The 18,004-nt window shown below is 44.1% G+C and overlaps 1 protein-coding gene across 7 annotated transcripts in view; it reads right to left on the bottom strand.

The window, feature by feature from the left end:
* Nucleotides 1-18,004, bottom strand: part of FTCDNL1 (formiminotransferase cyclodeaminase N-terminal like) — a 116,041-nt gene that overhangs the window by 68,493 nt on the left and 29,544 nt on the right. The window lies entirely within an intron of this gene.

Genomic DNA, 18,004 nt, shown 5'->3' with positions numbered 1-18,004 from the left:
GACAAAGGCATTTCATAGAGCCCAATACGACAAGGGAACTTGTACATTAACATTGTGACTTAAGGGGGCTTTACACGCTACGATATCGTTAATGTTTTATCGTCGGGGTCACATTGTTAGTGACGCACATCCGGCGTCATTAACAATATCGCAGTGTGTGATACTTACCAGCGACCTTAGGCGACCTCAAAAATGGTGAAAATCGTTCACCATGGAGAGGTCGTCCCAAACTCAAAAATCGGTAATGGTTCTTTAGCGTTGTGGTTCATCGCTCATGCGGCAGCACACATCGCTGTGTGTGACACCGCATGAGCGAGGAGCGTCTCCTTACCTGCCGCCGGCCACAATGCAGAAGGAAGAGGTGGGCAGGATGTTTACATCACGCTCAGCTCCGCCCCTCCGCTTTCATTGGCCGGCCGCTTAGTGACGTTGCGGTGACGTCGCTGTGATGCCGAACGTCCCTCCCCCTTGAAGGAGGGATTGTTCGGCAGTCACAGCGCCGCCGCCGACCAGGTAAGTATGTGTGACGCTGCGTAGCCATAATGTTCGCTACGGCAGCAATCACAAACAATCGCATGCGCGACGAGGGCGGGTACTTACACGCTCGCTATCGGTAGAAATTGCTAGCGATATCGCTACTGTGTAAAGCCCCCTTTACTTTTCCCACCTTGTCTTCTTCTATATAGCCAAAGGATATCAACCTTATGAGATATACAGGGGCAAATATATCATTGGTGTAACCTGTGCAGCTGCCCCGAGACCCAAGAGGTAAGGGGGCCCATTTCTACCTCCAAAATAGGTAAAATTGTGCATTATAATGAGTTATTGCACTGCAAAGGGCCCATATATTGTTCTTGCACAGGGGCCCTCTTCTGTCGGTGACCGGCACTGGGGATAACGATACATAGAATTCCTAAAGTTAAAATATAGTAGCCAGGGCTGTGGAATCAGAGTCGGTGTCCATTTTGGTGCAGTTGGAGTCGGTGTAAAATAAACCAATTCCGAAAATATATAATAAATTGTGTACAGTAGTTCAATACAGTATACAGGTTCTGGCTCTTGTAACTGACATGATAAGTACAATTAAACTTATGAATGAGAATAATGAAGGTGAACAGCAGCTAGAAGAAAACTTCAGATTTAGTATGTGTGAGATGGAGCCACAGTCCTGTTCCTGTAATGGAGCAACAAACAAATATTACTACAGAAGAACAGCAAAATGATACTTTAGAATTAAATAACGAAAGGCACTCACCGGAGTTGCTGTGACAAGGAGACTTTATTCCCACGTCGGGTGGACCCATGGAAGCGTCGTGTACAGATGCGAAACAGCCGTTGTCCAACATTCTATATTTTCCCCCCTCCGCTATTGCCTTCACAAGTAACCCTGTTGTGAATGTCATCCAAGTGGGTGCTGCTGTGGAGCTCCCTCCGGTTGCCAAGAATGGTAATGAAGCTGAGTCTGAATCTGTGACTCAAACAGGTGTTGGAATTAATTAGGAATCTAGGAAGTCCTATTGCAGTTCAGCTTAGTGTATTTACAAGAGCAGTTTCTGCATGGCGGCCGCCGGTGATAAGTGTTTCCTGCGGCTTCTGAAGATGGCTGGGAGTTTTCCCTTCAGTTTATCCCATTTATTCTGTGCCTGAATCTACTCCAGATAAGTTTACTAGTTTCTGTGCTTAATTGCTGGAATTGTACTTAAGGGTGTTTCTGCTTATTCCATTTTGTTCTGTGTTTGGTTTCTTGCATGTGAAGATCTGTCTCTCTGCTTTTGTGAGCAGGGCAGTTCCTCCAGCAAGAAAGGGAGTTTGCTCCCTGTTCATGTTTGGATTATTTGCACTTTATAATATTATTTGTTTTGTGATTTTGTTTCTTCCCATTATATCTGCAGTTCTGTTAAAAGTGTCTGGCACAAGAGTACCTGATCTAGTGGGGGAAGACCGTGTGGTCTTAGGACTTTTTTTCTATCAGGAGTTTGGTATTTCTTGCAGGGTTTTTTGCTGGCCGCAATCAGTTATCTGTTCTGTGCTGTTGTATCTAGTAAGTCGGACCTTTGCTAATCTATATTTTCTATCTGTGTATTGTGTTTTCTTACATCACCGTCGTTACATGTTGGGGCTTGCTATTTCTTTGGGGACTGCTCCGAGGCAAGTTCGGATTCCTCATTTCTATCTTTGAGGTGTAACAAGTTTCTCCGGCAGTGACGAGGTGTCTAGGTGTGTTTGGTACATCCCACTGCTACTTCTAGTGTTGTCCGATAAATAGGGGATTGCGGTCAGCTTAGTTTCCAACTACTCTTGTGGTTTTTGTTTTTCCCGATTAATGGGATTTTTTGTGATCGTTCACGATTACCAGTTCATAACATAACCTGATGTGGGAATAAAGTCTCCTTGACACGACACAGCAACTCCGGTGAGTGCCTTTCGTTCTGCAAAAAATTTTTTTTTATGTAATGTATCTACTCTTTGAAAAGAGCACCACAGAATGCTATACGATTGCTGCTAGAATACGTTTGTGCATCAAATAACAGAGATGATTAAATATTGTCTTCAAGCAAAAGCATGTATTAATAAGAAGCCCCAAATACTGTGAATAGTGCCCAGTTTTTCCTATCTGAACTTTTGATACTTTAGAATTAGATGATGTTGTTGAAACTGCTTCATCACATGCGCTGTGCACATGCTGCTGCGACAACAAGGTAGTCTGCAAGAGGGACATACTATAACTCGAAGTGGCAAAGTGTGGAAATCGGTTATTGCTGCCAGAACCCCTAAAATTGATTGTATCTTGAAGAGACGTGCTGGAAAGGGGGCAATTGTCGATCAAGCCACTCGGTGGGGCAGCATTTATTTAATGATTCAGCGATTGCTTGAGCTGAAACCGCTTCTTATAGACATGGCCAATCCTCAGGTAACACTAAATGAAGGTCAATGGGCACAGGTGACTGAATTGAAGGAATTGCTTCATCACCCATTTACAGTGATTAGAAAATGACAAGCTAAGGATTTAACTCTTGGCATTTTCATAAAGGAGTGGAAGAACTTGCAGTTTGTCTCAAAGAGGAGGTTTAATCGCAGATGGCATTGCTGCTTCAATGAAACAGAGAGAGACACTGCTATTAGAATATACAATTCTTCTGGCAGCTGTTTATGTGGACCCACATCATAGTATATTGCTGGATGATCAACAACTTACTAAAGGAAAAGAAGCTCTTACAGAGGTAGTAGTTAGGATGATTGGCTACAGGACGGCCAAAAGCAAGAGGAGTTGAATCATCCAGTGCTACTGCTGCTGTATCTTCAGCCTCATCAGATGAGGAGTTTAATTTTTTAAAGTATTTGGGCGACATGGAGCAGCAAAGCGTTGCCACAGGGAAAGAGATTACACTCCCATAGCAAAAATACAGATTTCAGCAAAATGTTTCACTTGCTCTCAAAGAAGTAGAAGAGTTCAACCGTTCATCAAAACTGACTGTGCATGAGGCAATTCCTTGACACCCTGAGATTGGCAGAGATGTTGCCCATGTGCTTACTACTTTGCCATCAACCCAAGTAACTGTAAAGAGGTTGTTCTCTAGCCTTAAAGGGAACCTGTCACCAGATTTGTCTCTTATAAGCTGTGGCCACCACCAGTGAGCCCTTATATACAGAATTCCAGAATATCTATATATATAATTGCCTTATTCTGTCTGTCTGTCTGTCATGCTCCAAAATTGTGTCCTTACGGTGACACAAAGCTGATTGGCCGCTGGGCTCACCATGGCCCCGCCCCCCCACGGATTGGCCTCTCGCCCCGGCTCTCTGCAGGCCCCGCCCCCCTCACGCAATGCACGCTCGCTCTGGCCCAACTGACACGGAGCTCAGACTCCCAGGTGAGTACACACACACACATCAGATCACACTCACTCTCACACACACCTCACACATCACATCCACACACTCACAACATCCTGGGATATCGCTTGCTTCTACACCGGCTCCGTCACGATCCCAGCAGCACCAGACATAACCTTGCGATGCTGGGATCTTGACGGAGCCCGTGAACGCTGGTAACCATTATACACATCGGGTAACTAAGGTCCCTTGGTTACCCGATGTGTATCATAGTTACCAGTGTACACCGGCTCCGTCACGATCCCAGCAGCGCCAGACATAACCTTGCGATGCTGGGATCTTGACGGAGCCCGTGAACGCTGGTAACCATTATACACATCGGGTAACTAAGGTCCCTTGGTTACCCGATGTGTATCATAGTTACCAGTGTACACCGGCTCCGTCACGATCCCAGCAGTGCCAGACATAACCTTGCGATGCTGGGATCTTGACGGAGCCCGTGAACGCTGGTAACCATTATACACATCGGGTAACTAAGGTCCCTTGGTTACCCGATGTGTATCATAGTTACCAGTGTACACCGGCTCCGTCACGATCCCAGCAGCGCCAGACATAACCTTGCGATGCTGGGATCTTGACGGAGCCCGTGAACGCTGGTAACCATTATACACATCGGGTAACTAAGGTCCCTTAGTTACCCGATGTGTATCATAGTTACCAGCGTACACCGGCTCCCGGTACACATGTGCAGGGAGCCGGCATTATACTCCTCTCCCCCCAGGACTACTCCTCCTATTACAGTCCTCCTATTATACTCCTCTCTGAGTATAATAGGAGAACTATTATAGCATGGGGGATGTAGCACGATGGGGGGTGCGCAGCATGGGGGATGTAGCACGATGGGGTGCGCAGCATGGGGGATGTAGCACGATGGGGAGTGCGCAGCATGGGGGATGTAGCACGATGGGGAGTGCGCAGCATGGGGGATGTAGCACAATGGGGAGTGCATGGAAGGGAGAAAAAGATTCAGCTCACCTGCTAGCCAAACTGCTCAAATCCTTAGGGTGCAAGGGTCCGCTGGTAGGTCCACGCCAGCATGGGATAAGCAACAGCAAAGTGGAGGGGAAGGATCCAGCACAAATTCCTTATTGATAAAATGTTTTTCTTATTCTTTATTAAAGTATTAAAAGCAAAAACAAAAGGAGACCGAAGATGGGAAACATACATTAAAGCATGGGTGCTCTTAACGCGTTTCGGACTTTAAATAAAAACAAACTAAGTCCTTAGTCATAAGTATGACTAAGGACTTAGTTTGTTTTTATTTAAAGTCCGAAACGCGTTAAGGCACCCATGCTTTAATGTATGTTTCCCATCTTCGGTCTCCTTTTGTTTTTGCTTTTAATACTTTAATAAAGAATAAGAAAAACTTTTTATCAATAAGGAATTTGTGCTGGATCCTTCCCCTCCACAATGGGGAGTGCGCAGCATGGGGGATGTAGCACGATGGGGAGTGTGCAGCATGGGGGATGTAGTACGATGGGGAGGGCGCAGCATGGGGGATGTAGCACGATGGGGAGTGTGCAGCATGGGGGATGTAGTACGATGGGGAGGGCGCAGCATGGGGGATGTAGCACGATGGGCAGTGCGCAGCATGGGGGATGTAGCACGATGGGGAGTGCGCAGCATGGGGGATGTAGCACGATGGGGAGTGCGCAGCATGGGGGATGTAGCACGATGGGGAGTGTGCAGCATGGCGGATGGAGCACGATGGGGGGTGCGCAGCATGGGGGATGGAGCATGATGGGGAGTGCGCAGCATGGAGGATGGAGCACGATGGGGAGTGCGCAGCATGGAGGATGGAGCACGATGGGGAGTGCGCAGCATGGGGGATGGAGCACGATGGGGGGTGGGCAGCATGGGGATGGAGCACGATGGGGAATGCGCAGCATAGGGGATGGGGCATGATGGGGGGTGCGCAGCATGGGGGATGGAGCACGATGGGAGGTGCACACCTCCCCCCACACACACACACACACACACAGGGAACCACAAACACTGCCATACACAGACACCCACACACACAGACAACGCTGCACACACACAACACCCAACACACAAACACCGCGGCATACATAAATATACGCACATACCGCACAACACAAACATTGCACAAAACATACCTCCCCCAAAACACACCACACCCACACAAACCGCGCAACACACACACACACTACGCGACAGACACACAGCGCTCCACAAACAACGCAACACACATACAACACCGCTCTCACCCCCCGCCACACCCAGACAACACCCAGAACATGTACAGCGCCCTACACAAACACTTGGTAACTACACACAACAACATCTATATATCTATATATATATATATATATATATATATATATATATATATCTATATCTATAACAAAAATCATACATGAACTACACAATACGTAAATTCTAGAATACCCGATGCGTAGAACTGGGCCACCTTCTAGTTGTATATAAGAGCTCAGTCTGCTCTATAGAATGTAAAAAAACACCTTTATAATGCTCACCTATGGTCCAGTCCGATGGGTGTTGCTGCTCTCAATCCAACGCTTCCTCCATCTTGTGTGATCACTGCCCTCCTGACCAGCCCTGTGTGCATGACGTGTCATTCACACAAAGGTCAACATTTGCGGTCCTGCTAATGCGCAGTTTGATCTGCCCAGCCGAGATCAGAGCAAAGTACTGTAGTGCGCATGTGAGGGTGGTCTTTGACCTTTCCTCACTTGCATTGCCGTCAATGTTTAATGTTTGTCCTGCCAGTGCCTCTCCTGCCTGACCTGTTTGACTATACCTCCTTCCTGCTGTTACACAGCTCGCTCAGCTGCCACAGTCCCGGGCACCACAATAGGAGTTGCACTTGCCATCGACTCAGTAGGCGCTTAGTCAAGGCCTTCTCACATCACGGTAAGCCCGGGTCACCCTGTGGTTCAGTAGGTCCACTCCTGCTTGCCGATTCATCATCAGTGAGCGTTACAGATAGGATAACAAATAGGTAAGATAGGTATTGGCTATACCTTGGAATAAAATAACAGATCATGTTTTGTATAAAGTGAGATGCTAAAAGGTTATGAATATAATGTGTATTGGGATTCAGTTTTCCCCACTATTTTAGGGGCCAATGCTCACTCACATAGCCCTGCTGGATACAAACAGTGGTGAGTACTAGATAGATAAATGCAATTTAATGCTGAATAAAGTGATCTCAGAAATGGAAAAATCTGTTCATGAATCAAAATTTTACAGAGTTTACACATGAACTTAAGAGTAAAAGATCACAGGAGGAGATATATTACAAAGTTGCTTATTTTTAGGCCTAGTAGAAAACAGGTGCGAACTGCGGTAACATACAGTATGCAATTATTAAATAGCAGCACTGGAGAAAAGAAAACCATCAACTACTATTCTATGTAAATGGATATTCTTGCTTCACACAAAGCAAAAAAATGTGAGCAAGAATTGAGTACGTGGTGTCAGCGCGAGAATCCATACTGGTGATCGCTGTATGCACTACCCCACTACCTGTATTGGATATACGAGTTTTTATAGAAACCGTGAAGAAGGTATCTTTACTGACCACCAACAACACTAAAGACCAACATAGAACCACATGACTTCAGCTTATGATGTGCTCAGAGTAATTCTGAGAAAAGAAAACACATTTTCTGACAATTTCTTCAGGTTCCATCCAGGAAAAAGAACAAGAATGAATAGAATAACTGCAGGCGGAATATGCTGTCAGCGTGATCCTCTGCAGAAGTAAATTGTTTTGTCTGCGTAATGGAGTATAATAGCTGTAATTTCACTTGAACCAAAGCCACTAATAAGACAGCAAAACGTTTATCTAAGGCCCAGGGTATCCCACCAGCACACGGCTGGCAGAATGCTGGGTGCAATCGCTTAATCACTAGGCTGATAACCTAATCCCATAAAACCACTAAGGAGCCAAGGAAATAAAAGATTGGCCTCCACTGCTTTTGCCAGGCAGTGAAGTTGTGTTAAGTAAACTACAAAGTGTAATGAATAATATGGCGCATTGTCGAATACCCAAGATGTTTTCTGCTGCCAAACAGACTCAGTGAAAAAGTTGTCCTGAGCTATTATTCCTTCCATAACATTTTTATACCTACTAATGTAGTCTACGTGAGTATGTAACCAAATCCACAAGGTGACCATAATGAAAACCTCTGTGTACCTTGTCCAATTTTAATACTGTAACTCTGTGATTTTGTCATATCAATGACATGCCCCCAGCAATCATAGATCTTAGGATTCTTCAAGGTAGTCTAACCACATGTTCCTACTCTTTGATCAGTTGTTTTTTGTATGCGAATATTACAGGTAGGGTAATAATAATGTGCAGATTTAATTCTGGATAGAAGGTCCTGGAAAATTGTTTCTGGAATCTTAGGATTTGTTCACACCTTTTAGTGGCGAGAGCTTTACCTTTTTAAACATCCTTTCCTTGTAAGACCAACGGGCCCAGAAAATTCTCATTCCAACCACTATTGATATGACAGAGAAAAGCTGCATGCAGAAATAGACAACCAACCCCAATGTTCCCTAGAGATATCTGGCAGAGGCTCTCTCATAGAGAAAACAGGAGTTGGGTGAGACAGCCAGGGTCGCCACTAGGAATTTCAGGGCCCCATACTGGCAACATTTTTGGGCTCCCATGAGACTCTGCCCAGGCTCCACCTCAACTCCGCCTCCACCCCTCAAACCTTCCACACTCTCACCGCCATTCTTGGAAAAATGTGTGTGCATATTATGTATATATATATATATATATATATATATATATATATATATATATATATATATATATACACACACATATATATACACACACACAGTCATGACCACAAATGTTAGCACCCTTGACATTGTTCCAGAATATGAAGTATTCCCTCAGAACTCAGAAAATTAATAATACACCGCCCCTCTCCATAATACACCCTCTACACCGTCCCTCTCCCACACTGCCCCTATGTATAATATCCCCCCACACACACTGCCCCTCAGTATAATATACCCACCCACACAATGCCCCTCTGTATATTATCCTCGCACACACTGCCCCTCTGTATAATATCTCTCCCACACACACTGCTCCTTTGCATAATATCCTCTTACACACTGCCACACACACTGCCCCTCAGTATAATATACCCCTACACAATGACCCTGTGTAAATCCTTACACACACTACCCCTCTGTATATCTCTCCCACACACTGCTCCTCTGTATAATATCCCTCACACACTGCCCCATGTATAATATCCCCCACACACTGCCCCATGTATAATATCCCCCACACACTGCCCCTCTGTATATCTCTCCTACACACTGCTCCTTTGTATACTATTCTTCCAAACACACTGCTATGTATAATATCCCTCATGCACACACTGCCCTATGTAAAATGTCCCCTCACATACACTGCTTATGCGTATAATATCCCCACACACTACCTCTCTGTATAATATCTATCCCACACACACTGCTCCTCTGTATAATATCCCTCACACACTGCCCCTCTGTATAATATCTCTTCCACACACTGCTCCTTTGTATAATATCCTCCCACACACACTGCTCCTCTGTATAATATCCCTCAAACACACTGCCCCATGTATAATGTCCCCCACACACTACCCCTGTGTATAATATCCCCGCACAAACTGCCCCTCCGTATATCCTCCCACACACACTGCTTCTCTGTATAATATCCCTTACACACACTACCCTATGTATAATATCCCCACACACACTGCCCCTCAGTATAATATACCTCCACACAATGGCCCTGTGTATAATATCCCCACACACTGCCCCTCTGTATAATATCTCTCCCACACACACTTTTCCTCTGTATAATATCCTCCCACACACACTGCTCCTCTGTATAATATGCCTCACACACTGCCCCATGTATAATGTCCCCCAAACACACTCACTGCCTCTTTGTATAATTTACCTCCACACAATGCCCCTGTGTATAATATCCCCACACACACACTTGTCCTCCATATAATATCCCACACACACACTGCTGCTCTGTATAATATCCCCCCTCACACACTGCTCCTCTGTTTAATATCCCCACACGTACACAGACAGCTGCCAGCTGAACCATCATCCAAGACATTGTTTTGACGACAGCTTTCTAACATTTATGGGGGTATTTAGTGCAAAAAAAGACAGGTTGGCTCCATGTGCATATGTGACCCATGGTGACAGAGTCACAGTGGGTTCTCTTCTTACCTCACTCTTATTTTGATAAAGTTGGCAATTGTTGAGAAGATGAATTAGTTCACCTTCAGTGATTTCAGATTTTAAATAAAGTGCTTAAAGTTGTTTATGGCTGGTCTGTAAACGTTGCTGTGTTTCGAAGATAATGTATAACCAATGAATCCCTGTCAGAATCTATGGACTGGTGTAGGCTTCCATTAATATGATGGAAATCTGTCATCTGGTATAAACCACAGTGCAATCATAGTACCTGATATTAGCCCCAAACCTTTTCAACACTTATATGCCTTCAGCTGATTTGTGTGGATCAAAATCTCTAATGTATGGCTAACTTTAGAACAGGTACACACACACACACACACACACACACGCACAGATTTCTTCTTTTTACTTCCTGTGACTTTTCATTGGAGGGGAGACTGAATCAAGAAGTCACAGGAGGATGGCTCAGCAATCCCTTTCCCACAGCTTCTATCACCACCCTGAAGCTAATTGTCCTTAGGGGGTGGTGATGGCAGCAGGGTGAGTGACAGCAGCACCACTCTCTGATGATGGTGGTTCATTTCAGTAAATGGGGCAGTGGTGACAAAAGATGTGCGGCAGCAGTACAAGAAGCTATGTGGAAGTGGGGACTGAAGATGCAAGGCGGCATGGACAGCAGACGTATAGCGGCAGTGAAAGAAGCTGTAATCAATTTTCCCTGCCTCCATCAACGTCATCACAATTGACTTGAGACATCATCAAAGGAAGGGTGTTGAAAAAAGTAAGTGACTGCATTGCCACCCCCTGATAATGCCCTGTTTCGAGAGGGGGTGATTGAAGCTGTAGAGATGTGACTGTAGGGCCGTCCTCCTGTGACAAAATAGATGAGACTATCACTTTTGGTTTAAAAATCCCAGCCCATACACAAATTGTAAAACTCTTTTGTGTGCTGTTAACCTTAAAGGGAACCAACCACCAGGATTTTCATATATAAAGTAAAGGCAGTCCTATACTGGGGCTAGGATCCTGAATGTAAAAATAACTTTTGTTCAGAGATTGGATGTTTTATTTCAGAAATATGTGCAAGTAAAGTACCAGCAATTCACTGCTATTTGTTTGACAGGTGCAACAGCAAGGGAATATGTGGGTTGGGTCTTGCCATCTATTCCCGGCCTTGTCTATCTCCTTGCACTGAAATTAATGTCAATGATGGAGACAGGGGGGGAGGAAAACCAGGTAGCAGACAGGAGCGGGAATAGCTAGCAAGAACCGACTCACATATTCCCTTCCTGTTTCACCTGTCAATCAAATAGCAGTGCATTGCTGGATCTTTACTTGCATATAATTCTGATATAAAACCTCCAATCTCTGAACAAAAGGTATTCTTACATTCAGCATCCCAGTGCCAGTATAGCGCTGGCTTTACTTTATATATGAAAATCCTGCTGGCTGGTTCCCTTTAATCTAAAATCATTAGGACCCATCTAAATTATCAATGACTGATAGATTTTGGGACACCCCCACATCTTTTGTTTTTCATTTTTAGACAATTTATTTGTAGCCAAAGCTTGGAATGGATCCAGTTATGAAGCTTCTTCACCCTGAGAAGTCTATTTCGGCTATTGCTAAGGAAGTACACAGATAAAACAGCAAAGTATGATCTATAACACATATTTACCAAAGAGGTAAGGTACTTTTGTGTTTTAAAATGGGTGTTTCATGACTGTTTTAGTTGTGCCCCACATAGGATAGATCAGAGGTGACCGTAAACCTACTATGTACCAGTATATACCAGAATTGCAATGTAATAAAAAATAAAAAAAGGTATCATCATGTACCATGTGCCACATTAATAAATATATCTAATGCATTGCTTGGAAAATTACATTCAATTTGCGGTATATGATAATATTGTGGTCAGATACCCTGGAGTCGCCCGGCTTTCCACATAATATAGATATTCCGTACATTTCTAAATTAGTCTCAAGATGCTGATTGTGTAAAGATTAACATAACTCATCATCCTGCAACCGATGAAGATATTAAACTATATGTTAATTCTCCATAGAAATTCTACATTTGTACAGGACTAAATGAAAATATAGATCTCCAGACTTTGGGAATTTAACAGCCAAATGCGACGTAACCCATATTGACTTCTTAGCTTCTTTGTAGTCCCCAGCTCAGCGAAAAAAGCAGTCTGTTACCAGTGAGCAGGGATTTACACCATTAAAAAAAAATTGTTAAATTCTAAAAATTAAGAGCCTGAGGCGTTTTGCAGCAAATATTCTTTATGATGTTTCTTTATGTTCTAAATGAGAGGATCTAATTTGTGAGTGATGAGGCAATGATTCTGTCAATCTGGCTCCCATAAAAACTTATGGGCAATACAAAAGTTCAACACAATAGCAATCGCTTTCTGAGGAAGGAAATCATTATTCCTGGTTCACATTGGAAGAAAAGAGGAACCAAATGTTACATCCTATTTTTTTTTTTTAAAGAATATGACACTGGGCTACTACATCATAGAGATAAAACTGCATCAAATTTCTACGACATTGGCCATTACACAAAGGTTTTGGTCATATGTGAACTAGAAATTTGACGCCAGGGGCATAATATGGGTGGTCAGCAACCTGGGCAAATCGGGCACTGCGCATACCTATCCTAGTAATAATGCCCATGTGTGCCCCTTAAGACAATGCCCCCTTTAGAAAGTATTAATGCCACCCGGCTGCCCCCTTCAAAAGTAGTAATGCTCTCTGAGAGCCCCCTCCAGATATAATAATTAGGGATGATCATACACCTCAAATATTCGGCTTTGCGAATATATTGCCAAATAGGTCGCCGCTATTCACCTATTCGCGGATATTCGATGCGCAATGTAGGCCTAATGGAAACTCGAATAGCAACTATTCGGAACTATTCGGGCTTCCCATAGATTTACAAAAGCGCATCGCATCGAATATTCGCAAAGCGGCGAACTATTCGTCGGATATTTGCGAAGCCAAATGTTTGAGGTATTCGATCATCCCTAATAATAATGCTACCTTTTTGCCACCTTACCCATAAATAAGTAAACTTCATACTCACTTAACCTGAACGACCATGTCCTCTTCTCCTCTACACATAAAGCAGGCTGGCATAGGGCGCAAATTGCAGTGACAACATTTTGTATTCTGTTTGCATACCACAACCTGCAGACTATAACATGGAGACATATGGGGCAGAAAGTCTACAACTCCCTGTTCCACCATAAGAACCAACTATATGGAAGTGAATCTGGCACGGAAATCCGGTGCACACAGCCAGAGGTTCGGGACATATGTATTTATCTTCAACGCTAGCAATACCAATTCTTGTGGGTGTAAAATTTTCAAAAGAAACTAATAATGCCCATTTTTCTCCTTTTGAAATCTTGTGCCCCTGAGAGTTGTTGTGACAACCATCCCTTTGGTCCTCCCATGCTATGCGATTGTATGACCCAAAATTTTAAAATTTATTATTTCTTATCTCTTTCCTGCAGGCCATAAAGCGAATCTGGCAGTAAGATCCACCCCACCACCAAAACCACACAGATAGGAATGAAAGTCTTTGAAATGTAAATCTAACAACATCTTTATTTCTTTTATCTGTTGCTGTGCATGTGTTTACTTTTTCCTTACCACAATTTCACCAACATTGGTACTCTTTAGTAACTGTGTCTGCGCAATCGACATGGTTTCCTTGCGTCGCCGCGCACTCACGTGACTACCTGTAGGTTTGGAGATTCATTTCCAGGTGGGTGGGCAAATGTACATGTGCCAGCGTCATGGATTTTGCTGGCCATGTGACTTTCCCTTATGATGCTTCCACTAATAACTGGCTGCCATAAACTGGCAGTTCAATATATACCGATTCCGTTCCCTCTTTTTGACAAAACCCCTGATGAAGTAAGGGTGAAACGCGCATTGGAGCACAGGGATGCACATTTAATACTCTGCATGTGAGTGTTACTATTGCAATTACTACCATGACCCAACTCAGTTCAGTGATCTTTCCATTTTCTTTGTATTGCAATGTATAGTTTTTTCTACTTATATCATATCTGTTCACATTAGTATATTGTAGGCTCCTCTCTGTTTTTTTCTGGAGGATGGATAATACTAAAAGGTTGTTTTACAGGGACCCTTAGTTCAACTGAAGATGAATCCTAATTATTCATCATACGTAGACATTTTGGACAATTGTTTGCTTCTACCTTTATAGCAACAGTTCGGAAAAGGTCCTTTTCTGTTCAAGCATGACACTGGAACTGTGCACAAGGCTAAGCCCATAAAGGCATATATGGGGGAGTTTGGTGTGGATGAACATGACTGGCCGCACAGAGCCCTGAGCTCAACTCCATTATACGCCTTTGGGAAGCTCTATAACAGATATAGCAAGACCTTCTCCGACATCAGTGTCTGACCTCACAAATGTAAAGGGTTAAAAATGTCCACAGGCGCACTCCAAAATCTTGTAGAAAGCCTTCCCAGAAAAGGGAAAATTATTATAGTTGAAACTCTATATTAATGCTCATGGATTTAGAATTAGATGTCATAAAAGCAGTGTAATGTGAAGGGGTCTCAATACTTTTGTGCATAGTGTATATTCCTTATGTTGCACTGCCACCTACTGGTCAAACTGCATTATAGATTGTATATTACTTTCAGCAGGGCCTTCTAGTCACATGACATTCAGCAGGTCTTTAGGTGGATATAGAAGTAAGAATGGTTACAGGGAGTAGCTCAGACATGTGTTCCTAAAGGGACAGGCGTGCTCCTGAGGGTGTGTGCACATGATGGGAGGAAGCGTTAGGAAGAAGTAACCTATAATCCTAGGAATGCTGTTTAAAAAAGTATTTGGTACATATAGTGGATTGGTTGAAAGATACTACTTGGCATTCGGATGTGGAATTGGAAAAAGCGTATGCTCACCCGTGGAACATAGTAGCACTCTTACATACTCCACAGGGCCTCCTTCCCACTAAAATCAAGCAAACAGTGATCTTCCGAGATACAATTGCAGCGTGGAAAGAAATAAGGAGGAAGTTAAAACTATCATGGCGAATCTCCAAGCATTTGCCATTATGGGGGAACCCCACCTTCACGGCTTTGAGGGAAAACAGCTTGTTACAGGAGTGGAGGGAAAAAGGGATACAAAAGGTGGCACATTTGCTTCATAAAGAAGAAAACTGATGGATGAGGCAAAAGGAGATAGTAGATAAATTTGGGCTGAGGGCACACCAGGCGCTACAATACAGGCAAATAAAGGGTTTGGTAATGTCCCTACTGGTGCGGGTCGAGGAAGAAACGCGTAATGATGTCATGGACAACTTACTCCTTCCCATGGGAGAAAAACCAAGCATAACAGCATTATATAGACGGTTCAAAGGGATTTTTATCCAGAAAGAGCTAGATCAAATTTTTAAAAGTTGGGTGAAGCAATTGGGAGGGACAGGTATGGAGATAGGACAACAAATTTTAGATGGATGGAGAATCTTGAGGAAAAGTGTACTGAGCGAGGTGTGGAGGGATACGCAGTTCCGAATTATGCACAGGGCAATCATAGCATTCAACATCCTGTCGTCAATTGCAATGAGGGAATGCAAAATACATTGCCCAAAATGTAAGCTCAGAGATGCAGATCTTTTCCATGGTCTTTGGGACTGCGCAACAGTAAAGGCTGCTTTACACGGTACGACCGATTGTGCAATTTCACAATCGATCGTACCCGCCCCCATCCTTTTTGCGTCACGGGCAAATCGCTGCCCGTGGCGCACAAAGACGGTAACCCGTCACACGTACTTACCTCCCGTCCGACCTCGCTGTGGGCGGCGAACGTCCACTTCCTGGAGTGGGAGGGACGTTCGGCGTCACAGCGACGTCACATGGCCGCCGGCCAATAGAAGCGGAGGGGCGGAGATGAGCGGGACGTAAACATCTCACCCACCTCCTTCCTTCCACATAGCCGGCGAGAGCCGCGGGTCGCAGGTAATCGATGTTCACACGGAGCGGCGTGTGCTACCCCGGGAACGATGAACAATTAAATTAAACGATATTATGGAACCTAACGAGCAGTACACAACTCACGATTTGTGAGCGATACTGCGTCGCTAGGAGGTGTCACACAGGCCGGCATCGCCAGCGATGCCGGATGTGCGTCACAAAAACCATGACCCCGACAATCTATCGCACGATAGATCTTCTGGTGTAAAGCAGCCTTAAGAGCTTTATGGGAAAACATAAGAAATATGGCGGAGAGGTTGTGGAAGAAAAACATACCTCTGAGTCCACTGAGATACCTATTCCACTGTGAGTCAGGCGGGGGTGAGAAATCTATGGAGGGAGGGGGGGCTAGTCCGATTTTGTTTCACTCTATATGCCTAATGGTTAAACGATTAATCCTAAAGCACTGGCTAGATGACCGGCTACCTGAATTTGGCGAGATTATCGGGCAGCTTAAAGCCTTACTCAATCTAGACTGGCGGGAGGCAGAACGAAGTAAGGAGCAAGGAATTAAAACATTTATAACAAAATGGAGGGCATTTTTTCTGCGTTATCACACTGAAACAGAAATAGTTAACTACATGACACCATTTAGATCAACGACATGGTATTTACTGGAGGACATAAATGGCTCGTTGGGAAAATTGAAAGTACCCATAGATAATTAGAAGGAAGAAGAACCTATGCTGTTAGACATAAAGAATGGGAGTTGGTATTTCCGGGCTATAAAGTCAGAATAGAAGCTAGCTGCGTGGGTTGGGGGGTGGGCTAGGGAAGTTCAAGGTTCTTGATTTATAGTTTAAAGAGAGATAACACAAAAGAACACAAGTTATTATGACCCAATTGTGATTAATGTCTATCTCATGTTTATGTTATGATATTTAAAAAAAAAAATAAAAATTATTGGATAAAAAAAAAAAAAATTTGGTTTGAGGCTGGGGTCACAGGAGCTTTGATTCTCTCATGCGAGAGAATTGGATTGATTATGGTAATGACATTCAGATCAAACTCACATACGAGCTCGATCATTATCAGATTAGTGTGATAATATTCTCTTGCATTAGAGAATCAGGGCACGCTGTCAAGGGAAGATGGAGAACAAAATGTCTCCATCTTCTCCATTCTGTGACTCTGTGAAAATCTTCAGTCAGATGTCATCAGAGTAAACAGGGTCAACACTAAATACAGAGTATTTGCAAAAAGTTTGATGTATTTGTCAATAAAACTAAAAATGTACCCTGTTTTTCCAAAAATAAGCCCTAGCATGAAATGTCAGCATGTTCGGTGTAAGGGGTACTTTACACACTGCGATATCGGTAACGATATATATTGTCGGGGTCAAGTCGTTAGTGACGCACATCCAGCGTCGTTACCGACATCGCAGCGTGTAACACTAATGAGCGACGATCAACGAGCACAAAATCGTTCAAAAACGGTGATCGTTGACCCGTCGCTCATTTCCTTAATATCGCTGCAACCACTGGTACGATATTGTTCGTCGTCCCTGCGGCAGCACACATCGCTATGTGTGACACCGCGGGAACGACGAACATCTCCTTACCTGCGTCCACCGGCAATGCTGAAGGAAGGAGGTGGGTGGTATGTTACATCCCGCTTATCTCTGCCCCTCCGCTTCTATTGGCCGGCCGCTGTGTGACGCTGCAGTGACGTCGCTATGACGCTGAACGCATCTCCCCCTTGAGGGAGGGATTGTTCAGCGGTCATAGCGACGTTGCTGACCAGGTATGTGCGTGTGACGCTGCCGTAGCGATAATGTTTGCTACGGCAGCGATCACACAATATCGCACGTACTACGGAGGCGGGTGCTATCGCGCTCGACATCGCTAGCCGAT

The sequence above is a fragment of the Anomaloglossus baeobatrachus genome, chromosome 7 (assembly GCF_048569485.1).
Source record: "Anomaloglossus baeobatrachus isolate aAnoBae1 chromosome 7, aAnoBae1.hap1, whole genome shotgun sequence".
Lineage (NCBI taxonomy): Eukaryota > Metazoa > Chordata > Amphibia > Anura > Aromobatidae > Anomaloglossus > Anomaloglossus baeobatrachus.
This window is presented reverse-complemented; position numbering and strand designations above follow the sequence as displayed.